Below are 12,043 nucleotides of genomic sequence, written 5' to 3'. Positions count from 1 at the left end.
ATCTCTGCATTATATTCCCTCTAGGTTTTTATATAAAGTGACTTTTTTATATAAGAGATTTTGTTACTAAGGAATTTACGATTTCATTATACTATTATCATTATTATTCTATGTATTTTATATTCACTCAAACACGTAACGATATCATTGCTAAAAGAAGAAATTTGGCAGAGATGGCCGCTCATTGGTTGCTACAAACACATGGGGTAAACAAACCATGATTGGCATAGTAACTTAAGCGTGTAAGATATCAGTATTAGAAAAAAGCCGGTAGGGAAGGCCGCCCATTGGTTGCCTTAATCACATGGTGTAAACAAACCATGAAAGGCGAAGGCACGTAATCACGATACTCTGATTTGCTGGTTAGCCAGCCATATGATACAACCCGATAGTAACGCAAATTCACTTGGTGAGCATTATTAACTGTCATCATAATGTGTTGGAGTGTATATTAGGCAATATTTACTAAGATTAAATACCGATAATAAACAAAACATACAGATTATGCAAATATTGAGAAGGTTCTCATTCGTAACTACTTCCGGTAATACAGATCCGGTTCAGATTAAGACCAAACATACGCCCATTATAATAAGGGTATATAAAGGCATCATAAGCACTATCTTACCAGTCTTGATAAAGGCCTGTGTCATAGGGCCGAAACGCGTTGACCCACTGGTAAGAATTATTCCAAGGATATTATTTTATTGTGGACAAATTACGCTATGTTACAAAAAATTTTTACAGGGACATTCTAGGACATTGAAATAGTGGCTGATCGCTGATCAGGGATTCGCCTAGGACTTCCAGACAGATCATCACCATCAACATTTAAGGTTTTCAGTTATCATTGTCTTTTCACATTTGGATTACAATTTTGGATTTTTGTTTTCATCTAATTTCATTTAGTGACAAACATTTTTGATCTTCACTAACATTTGTTGAACTTCACCATCATTTTTTGATTCTCACCAACGCTTCACATTCATCATCTTGTCATGTTTGTTTTGCATTGACTGTGCCACTTTCCATTTTTCATTTGCGCAGATTGTGCCACTTTGCATTATTTTCATCACATTTTTTCAAATTTTTCATATTTTTGTATTTTTATCATAAATTTTATCATCATTATATATTTCATCTTTTTCCCACACCATTTTTTTCGTTTGTGTAATATCATCACATCACTTATTGTGCACACCTCTGGACATTCCACATTTTACCGGTCCCTGCAAATTATTGCAAAATATTGCACACCATTTAAGACAACCTAATCATTTTCAGATTATCATTTAAATATATTGTTATATCATGGATCCATGAATTTTATATTACATTGAATTTTATATTATATTGTATTTTTATTGCAATTTTATGTGCATTTTATTTCTGTATTAAATTTACTGTTGATATTGTAACATAATCAATAGTCTCTTCAACTGCTGATATTATCTTCCAAGCTGACATTATCACACACCTTTGAGTGTCATCACTTTATCTTAATGCAGTCCCTGCCCCTTATCCCTTAGCCATAGGCGCTGTACACATCTCCTTTATGGTGCAGAGACATAAGGTTTGGGGTAGCTTGTCACATGGATTGTAGTTGCAGCAGTGAGTCAGGCAGTTCAAGAATTATTTTGGTTAGGATGAGAGATGGAGGAGAGATGGTACGGCTCTCTGAATAAATATGTTTTCAAGGAGCATCTGAAGCTATACAAGATTGCAGACAGTCTTATGGAACAGGGTAGAGAGTTCCAGAGGACAGGAGCAGCACGTGAGATGTCTTGGAGATGGTAGTAACAGGAGTGGAAAGGCATAGCTCAGATGTTGATCAAAGAGGACAGGATGGGTAATATTTGGAGATGAGTGCGGAAATATATTTGGGAGTTAGACTGTTGAATGCTTTGTTAGTTAGGGTTAATACTTTAAATTTTATTCTGGGGTGTAGGGGGAGCCAGTGTAGTGAATATCAGAGCAGCTGATGTTGATCAGCGACTTAGGTGGATAAGTCTAGCTGAAGCATTCATAATTGATTGGAGTGAGGAGAGGCAGTGTTTCTGAAGTTTATTTAGAAGTAGATTGCAAAAATCAATGCATGACAAAATTAGGGAATTAATTAGTATTTTTTAGTTTTTTGAGTAAGGAAGGGACAAATTCTGGAAATGTTGCGTTGGTGTGCATGGCATTTTGGTAAGTGCTTGTATATGTGGGTTGAATGTGATTTCTGATTCAACTGTGATCCCAAGACAGTGGAAATGGGGTGAGGTGTTGAGAATAGAGTTTCCAACCATCAGAGAAATGTCAGGTGTTAGATGTCTCAAAGAGGGGGGAATAAGAAGAAGCACAGTTTTGGACAGATTAATTTAGAGGTAGTGTGAAGACATCCAAGAGGAAATTACAGGGAAGCAGTTGGAAATCTGGTTGAGTAAAGAGGGAGAGATATCAGGAGAGGAAAGATAGATTTGGGTATCATCAGCATAGTCATACTGAAAGCCAAAGGAGGCTATATGTTTTCCAAGGGAGGATGTATAGAGAGAGAAAAGCAAGGTAACCAAGACAAAGCCTTGCAGTACTCCAACTGAGAGAGGTATAGGATCAGAAGATATATTGTTAAAGAAAACTAAAAAAGTAGCAGTTTTAGAGATATGAGGCAAACCAGGAGAGGACTGTGTCTCGAATGCCAAATTAATGTATGATTTTTAGAAGGAGAGGATGGACAACTGTGTCAAAACAGTGGACAGGTCAAGAACAATTAGTAAGAAGTAATGATCCTTTGCCTTAGTTGATAACAGGCAATCTGTTACTTTAGTAAGAGAGGTTTCTGTTGAGAGTTTAGGGTGGAAACCAAATTTTAGTGGATCAAGTAATGAGTTAGTTGTGAAAAATTGCGTTAGCCGATTATAGACCAGTTGTTCCGATAATTTTGAAGCAAAGGAAAGTAAGGAGACTGGTCGATAGTTAGAAGAGGTCAAGCAAGCTTACAGACAGTTGTACAGTTCCCAGCAACTCAGGCAGTTAACCCCTGAGCAACCAGGGTGACAGACCCAAAGGGAAACTTACAAAAATTATCAACACACAGAAAACCTGACACTACCAGCAAGCTTATTAAATATTAATGTGCCTGTTGGATATGATAACCCATCTATGGTAAATAAGATTTATTATTGACTTGTAATATCAAGTTGCATGCTAATGCTTATCGCGGCTTGACATTCCACATACAAAGTCTTGGGCACATTAAGGATAGCGTAAGAGGACATTTCCAGACATCTCATCAGAAAAGTCTTAATTGATATCACAAAAATATTATACTTTTTTTAATAAAGAGCAATTACTTAATTTGATTGAGAAAATTCAACCATTTTAAACATAATAGGCCTATATCAGGAGTTAAAAAAGAAGATGCAAATGAATAACTGATGTACCATTCTGTAAAAACTTACATTTAAATTGAGATATAGGGGTAGATTTAACACTGGCCGAATGGCCCTTGTTCCTCTTGTTTCCGTGCAAGCATTCAGGCTCGCCAGAAATGGCAGTTATAAAGCAGCGGTCTAAAGACCCCTGCTCCATAAATTGTCCGCTGCCTCTGAGGTTGCGGTCTTCAATATATCCAGTCCTATACGATCGGGCTGATTGACACCCCCTGCTAGCAGCCGATTGGCCGCAAATCTGCAGGGGGCGGCATTGCACAAGCATTTCTGGTGAACTACTTGTGTAATGATAAATGCTGACAGTGTTTGCTGTCGACATTCAGCGATGTCTGTCAGACATGATACGCTGCAGCCTATCATGTCAGACAGACATTGGTAAATCTACCCCATTGTGTCAATGGGGCTGATTTAACAGAAAGTCAATGGGGTTGATTTAACATTGGGGCCGAAAGTCAATGGGGCCGATTTAACAAAGTCAATGGGTATCATTGTGTATCATGTCTGCCGCACATCAATAAATGCCGATAGCATACGCTGTCGGCATTTATCATTGCACAAGCAGCCACCACCTGCAGATTCACGGCCAATTGGCTGCTAGCTGGTGGTGTCAATCAACCTGATCCTATGTGATCATGCGGATTGCCGCTTCTTAACTCCTGTTTCCGACGAGCCTAAAGTCTTGCGTGGAAACAGTTACATTCAGGGTCATTCGGCCCTTGTTAAATCGGCCCCAATGTGTGTATGTGCATCTTTTTAGTTTTAAATGTAGCACAAGTGATCTATAACACATTTGTATAAATTAAATATATTTTGGTTAAAGGCACAGTCAACATTAAAATTGTTATTGTTTAAAAAGATAGATAATGCCTTTACTACCCATTCTCTTTGCTTTGTTATATTAAAATACTTTATAACATTCAAACCTCTAAATTTCTGCCTGTTTTAAGCCACTACAGACAGCCTCTTATCACATGTTTTTTATTTGCTTTTCACAACAAGAGGCTGCTCATGTGTCCCATAATGATAACCTTGTTCTCAAGCCCATGGGTTGTGCACAACACAGCACTAGTTGGCTAAAATGCAAGTCAATAGATAATAAATTAAAAGTCATGTGATCAGGGGCTGTCAGAAGATGCTGAGATAAAAAGTAATTATAAAGGGTTTATCTATCTTTTAAAACAATAAAAAAATATATTGTAGACTGCCCCTTTAATTTGGCAAATAGAGTCCAATGTTTTGATGCTTTTAGGATTTTATACTGTTTGTTATAATATGTTAAAATAAATATTTGTTTAGCATAAATTATTATTATTTGGTTGCCATAACTACTAATATTGTGCTTAAGTGATTGTTCTATCATCGTTGGCATCACACAATAATAGTTATTTTCTTGCCATGCTCAGCGGGGTTTGGAGAGGCTTTAATTTTCAACACAAATTTCATTAAGTGTATTCAAATAAACATATAAAATTGAATATTCGTGTATAAATAGTGTGTATTGTGAAGATTAGGAGGTCATTTTCAAGGTGTGTAGTGTATTCAATTTTTTTCTCCTTTAATTTATTTTCTTATATATAGTGTCTTGCAATGTTTTCAAATGTTCTGTTCAATTCAAAAAAGCACCGTATGAAAGCTTTCTTTTATACTACATGGTTCTTTTTCTCTGCAAGTATAAAGGAGAACTTTGCTCTGTTTCTTATCCTTCCCACATAGACCCCTTTGAAATAAAACATAAAATGTCATTCTAATTTTCTGCACATGAAATCTATTATTATTCCTTACTTAAATGTGTAGAAATCCATTGAAAATCCATTGCATATTAAAAATATATGCTTGCTTTGTATTTTCAGGGACACAGGGGTCATTTAAATATCATCTGTAGGAATGTGTTCAACCCAGAAATATATGTGGTCATGATGCAAGAATATTTGTATGTTTCAGATTTGAAGTCTGTTACAAATTATAGAATATCTTTATGTCAGATAACATAATATATACAAATAAATGAACACTAGTTGGCATAAAGAAAACTATAAATAAATAAAAGAACTATTTGATTTTAAAAGTAATCCAAGATTATTTAAATGATGTAAATTGGATTCTTTTTTAAATCTAAGATCTTTTGGTTAAAAAAAGATGGTAAGGGACAATTTTACCCATTTGTTTAACCTTTGGGTTAGATTACAAGTGGAGAACTAAATTATTAGTTTCCCGCAAACGGGGCAAATTTGCCCATTTGCTGGAGCATGATAATTAACCAGCCATTACATGTGGCTGGTAATTGCTACCACTAGTATAAAAGAGGGCTTTGTAGTTTTGCATTAAAATAAAAATCTAGGATTTTTTTTTTATAAAAAAAAAAAAACTGCACTATTAAGTTTTGGGGCTTTAAAGTTGGTGGGAGTGGGTTGTTAGAAAAAAAAACGGCACTGAAAATTGCCTTCACATTGCGGTCTATGGGAACTGTGTGTTTCCGTAGTCCTCATTGTAAATATATTTGTATATGATTATATACATATATATATATATTTATGTGTTAATATGTGTATATACACATATTAACACATAAATATATATTTATATATTCATATACATATATATTGAAAAATGCTGCTCATCACTGTGCTGCTTACCCCCTTCACTGTGTTCACCCCGCCAACCAATCGGGTGAGAAATGAGGCTCAATTCGCTCCAATAGCAGTGCGGCTGCTAGATTTGACCTGTGTGAGTAATATTGGTGCAGAAAAACCAAGGAAACCGCGATCCTCTAAAAGCACTTTATTTATCAATCTTAGAAAACATCAGATGCTAAGTGGTTAGGTAAGTGAGACAAGGCAACAATCAGTCCTATGAGTTTTGGCTGCTCTTGCCTTAATCATAGACATTATGATTAAGGCAAGAGCAGCCAAAACGCATATGACAGATTGCATTGGTGCCTTGTCTGACATACCTACCCACTGGTGTTTTTAGCATCTGATGTTTCCTGACATTGTTAAATAAATTGCTTTTAGAGGATCGCTGTTTCCTTGGTTTTCCATGTAATGCTTTTAACGACAAAAAAAAAAATTACTTTTAAGAATTTCCAAATGAAATATAATATTCCCAAGATACAGAGATATTATTTTATACAATTGAAAAATTATATTAATCAATTCTCAAGGTGTTATCCAATGGTCTGGCTAGACCATCCTCTTCTAGGATTGTTAGATAAGTAGGGTATAAACAAAGGGTCTTTATTAGCAATTTATAGGAAACTCTTTTTCACTGATGAGGATAAAGTTCTTGGTAATATATCTGGAAAATAGGCAGCGATTATAAATGAGGACCATATTGAGACATTTTTGTTGAATATCGGGACCTATGAATGAAATCTAGAAAAGAAGTAACAATTTAATTTTAATATCAATTATTTTTACTAGACAGCTCATTTAAAAAATTGGATAACTAATACAATTCTAACTATTAAAACAGTGAAGAATACATTGGTTAGACAGGTCTAAAGAAGAGGAATGTTATGTAAAGACTTGAGGTTTGTTCATCCAATATATGGGAATAATGTTAAGGACTGTATTAATCAAATTACTCAGTTTTGGATTATTTAAGAAGTTTTGTTGAGATGTTTCTAGGGGAGAGAAAATACTGTTAAATATTGAGTGATTTTATTTATTTTTTTATTTTGAGGATTATTCTGTTGTTTTTAATTCAGTGCCGAAATGTGTAAATTTAAATTGAAATTTTTTGATGATGAATGACTTTGATAAATTGATTGATTGCTTCATTCTGATTGTAATAATTATAAAAAGCAAAAATAAAGATAATAAATAAAAAATTTGCAAATTAAAATAAATTAGATACATAAATTTCAATTGTTCAAAGACAAACTTTCACAAAAATAGCACAACTGTAAATAATCAGGGGCAAAGTTTAGTTGTGAATTATATATAACTAAATCCACTCAAAATAAGAAACATAGCCCAGTAAACATACCACTCAGAAACTGCAGAGCAATGCCAGTCCTGAGTGCAAGCTGACACTTCAATTAACAGAACTAGTCACACAGCAAGGTCATGCGATTAGGGATGCTGATTGTCCCATCAACAGTTTCCGCTTGGGACTATCAGTTCTCTGTAGATCCGAGAGGTTCTTTTACCATGTGTTAAAGCCCTTTGCCAGGGATTAAACACGTAAACATGCAGGGTCACTTGTCTTTATTACATGCTCTAATGAATTACACCATATCATTTTTTAATACAATGGCCCTTTAAAATAGAGAAAATAGAGAAATATACCCATGTATATGCATTTAGATTTAAACCAAAATGTAAAAAAAAACCCACATGTCCGATCAGAATGAAAAATATGAGGTTAAAATGCACGCTATCATGATATTATCATTAACTGTGATCTATTTCAGCTATCATGTTTAGCTCATTATATTTCATTAAGGCAATAGTTGTGATAGGTGTTATTATGAGCTGATCAAAAAATAAGAGCGTAATACTAGGTGGGAATGCAATATGAGTGTAGGTAAAATGGTGTGGTAGAGAGATCTTTAATTTTAAGATATGTATAATGCTCTAATTTCTGTAGGAATTCCTAATAATCTTGGAAATGATAACGTCCACAAGCACTATTCAACTATCATAATGTAACTCTTATTATTATGTAAATAACCAGCAAAATTGATATATAATAAGAGTATATGCAATGCCATACACACACTTTAAAAACTATCGGGTAGATTATGAGTCTTGCGTTAGCCTTAAAAAGCAGCGCTGAGAGGTCCCAGTCTTGAAGGTACAGGTGTACTCACTTTTTTGGCCAGACTAAAAAATACCGCAAATCCACTTACGTAAATTGCATATCCTATTTTTTCAATGGGACTTGCATAACGCCGGTATTACGAGTCTTCCAAAAAGTGAGCAGTACAGCCTCTCCTGTCAAGACTGGTGCTGCATTTAAAAGTCATAGTTAAGAGTTTTATGGGCTAACGCAGTAGCATAAAACTCTTAACTAAAGTGCTAAAAAGTACACTAACATCCATAAACTGCCTATTAACCCCTAAACCGAGCCCCCTCCCCCACATCGCAAACATTAAAAAAAAAATTTTAACCCCTAATCTGCTGAACCAGACATCACCGAAACTATAAAAAATATATTAACCCCTAAACCGCCGCCCTCCCGCATCGCAAACACTAGTTACATTTTATTAACCCCTAATCTGCCATCCCTAACATCGCCGACACCTACCTACATTTATTAACCCCTAATATGCTGCCCCCAACATCGCCGCAACTAAATTAAATGTATTAACCCCTAAACCTAAGTCTAACCCTAACCCTAATACCCCCTAACTTAAATATAATTTAAATAAATCTAAATAAAATTACTACAATTCACTAAATAATTCCTATTTAAAACTAAATACTTACCTATAAAATAAACCCTAAGATAGCTACAATATAACTAATAGTTACATTGTAGCTATCTTAGGGTTTATTTTTATTTTACAGGCAACTTTGTATTTATTTTAACTAGGTACAATAGTTTTAAATAGTTATTAACTATTTAATAGCTACCTAGTTAAAATAAATTCAAATTTACCTAAACTAAATACAATTAAATACAATTTAAAAAAATGATCTAAAGTACGAAAAAAACCCCACTAAATTACAGAAAATAATAAAATAGTTACAAGTTTTTTAAACTAATTACACCTACTCTAATCCTCCTAACAAAATAAAAAAGCCCCCCAAAATAATAAAATGCCCTAACCTACACTAAATTACAAATAGCCCTTAAAAGGGCCTTTTGTGGGACATTGCCCCAAAGTAATCAGCTCTATTACCTGTAAAAAAAGTACAATACCCCCCCAACATTAAAACCCACCACCCACACACCCAACCCAACTCTAAAACCCACCCAATCCCCCCTTAATAAAACCTAACACTAACCCCTTGAAGATCACCCTACCTTGAGACGTCTTCACCCAGCTGGGCAGAAGTCCTCAACGAAGCCGGGCGAAGTGGTCCTCCAGATGGGCAGAAGTCTTCATCGAAGCCAGGTAGAAGAGGTCCTCCAGATGGGCAGAAGTCTTCATCCAGGCGGCATCTTCTATCTTCATCCATCCGGCATGGAGCGGGTCCATCTTCAAGACATCCGACATGGAGCATCCTCTTCCAACGAAGTCCAACTGAAGAATGAAGGTTCCTTTAAATGACGTCATCCAAGATGGCGTCCCTTGAATTCCGAGTTTGTTTGTTGTATAGTTAAGAGGGGTACGTGCAATATGCAAGCTTTCCATTGCCAACCTAGCACAGTGACAGTGTCTCTGCTCATCTGTCTGGAGATATCAGAAAGTGTGGGCTCGTGAGTGCATTGAGTGAGGTAGTGAGAATATGTGAAGCAGCTCAACTAAGCTAAGTATGTATAAGCATCAGCTTTGCTTTTATGTCTGCTTCCCTTTGTATTTAGGTTCCAGGCATGGAGGGAGGAAGGAGAAATTTTAATATAATCACTGATCAGTTTAAAGAGAAAAAAAAGCATTGTTTATGTTATTCAAATGCTTAAAGAATGCTTTTTTAAATTAATTAAATTATATTAACATAATTTGTGCACTTTCAATGCTGCAGATTCTATATGGATATTCCTATACACAATGTATCACTTTAGCAAGTACATTATCAACATGCTGATACATTTCTTGTTAACATAGCAAGAGATTAACTAAACACGGTATTAAATACACATTTATCTAAAGAATTCCACTTAGCTCCAGGGAGCACTTACTGCCAAAGCACACTCCCAAGTTACAACTGATGAAAGTCAGTATGGAAACTCTGGGCATTTAGTGTATCCAACACGCTCCAAAGTTCTTTAGCTTAAGTGTTATTAGCGGACAAAAGCTTTTACGGTTACACAGGGCTAATACCTCTGTTGCTCAGTCAATCGGAATTGAACACCTTCTTTCACAACACACTTTCAGAATATGCTGCTTCCACTTGTTTGCACACATATTTCATTGTTGCTGTTTAAAAGTATAAAGGGGTTACTTCCGTTTCTTGACTGTGTTCCCTGCCGGTTGTGCAGCTTGAATCCTCCATGCTAATAGTGGTATAAGTATTTTTTTGCTATTTCAAAACAAGACTCAGTGATGCAGCTCCTTGAACTTCACACATTCATGTCAGAGTGATGACACATTTTGCCCCTCCCACAGCAGGGTTGGCTTTGGGATCCTGAAGCCCGAAGCCAGCCCAGCTGTGTGGGGGTAAAATGCGTTATCACTCTGCGATGAATGCAACCAGGTTTGTGCAAGACATGCTTGAACATTAAATTCGCATGTGGTATGAGTTTAATTCATTGGAAGCTTGCTAATAAGACCAACTTCAAATCACATAATTTTATTCAAAATGCCAAAGATTACAGAATTTGACAGACATAAAATCATACTTTTGCATCAGCAAGGTAACTCTCAAAGGGAAATCAGCAAACAAAGTGGATACTCAGGATGTGGTATTCAAGCTGTAATTTGAAGAATCAGTAGAGGTCAAGGACAAAAAAAAGATTGGAAGGCCAAGAAAATCTGACAAAACAAATCCAAGTTTGAAATTTCCGGGTCCAATACGTGGGAAGAAGAGTTGGAGAGAGATGGAGGAATAAGTGTTTGCGGCCTTGACTAAAAAAAGGTGGATGGTCTGTCCTATTTTGGGGCTGAATTTCTGCTAGTGGTGTTGGTGATATTGTCCGAATTGATGGGATCATGAATGCTGAAATGTATAGACAGGCTTTAATTCATCATGACATTCCTTCTGGAAATTGGGAATGGCTTTATTTTTCAGCATGATAATGATCCTAAGCAATCATATTTGGAGAGAAATACAGCTGATAAAACGTCATAGACTGGCCTCCACATAGTCAAGATCTGAATATTATAGAGGTAGTATGGGATCAACTGGACAGAGAAAGAAATTAAAGTCTACATAAATCTAAATAAGAACTCTGGAAAGTGCTGAAAGAAACCTGGTATAATATACCAAAGATTACTTCAGAAAATATCTTCACAGTCTCCCCAAAAGGGTTCAAGATGTGTTTAGTGCCAAGGGAAGTCACACTAAATACTGACTTTTGCCTGAAGAAGCCATTTTGTTCTGAAAATTGTAATATATATATATATATATATATATATATATATATATATATATATGTGTAATTCCATGTAAGTCCAGCACACAATAATAAGCTTCAGCTGCCGCGGTGCAATTTCAAAGCACAGCATATACTCCCGAACATGGAAAGCACTCAGCCGGATTTATAAACACATTTTTTAATATATGAACATTTTCGGGGTCTCCCCAATCCTCAAATAGCAACACATAAACTTTACTTACCCCCCTTAAATACACACCACACACCAAGTGAAGTCAGCTTTGCTCTGCTGTGTGCAGAGCTGCAGCGTCCAAGTTACGCTACTGTACATGCGCGAATGGAAGTGGCCCACAGTGGCCAACTGAAAAATACAAATTAAAAACAATCCATAATACGGTAATAAAAGTAAGCACATCGGGCAGCAAATACTGGCATAATATCAATGCAGACCTCTTTGACACTAC

The sequence above is a fragment of the Bombina bombina genome, chromosome 4, assembly GCF_027579735.1.
Source record: "Bombina bombina isolate aBomBom1 chromosome 4, aBomBom1.pri, whole genome shotgun sequence".
Classification (NCBI taxonomy): domain Eukaryota; kingdom Metazoa; phylum Chordata; class Amphibia; order Anura; family Bombinatoridae; genus Bombina; species Bombina bombina.
The sequence above is the reverse complement of the archived record's forward strand: the minus strand, read 5'-3'. Positions refer to the sequence as shown.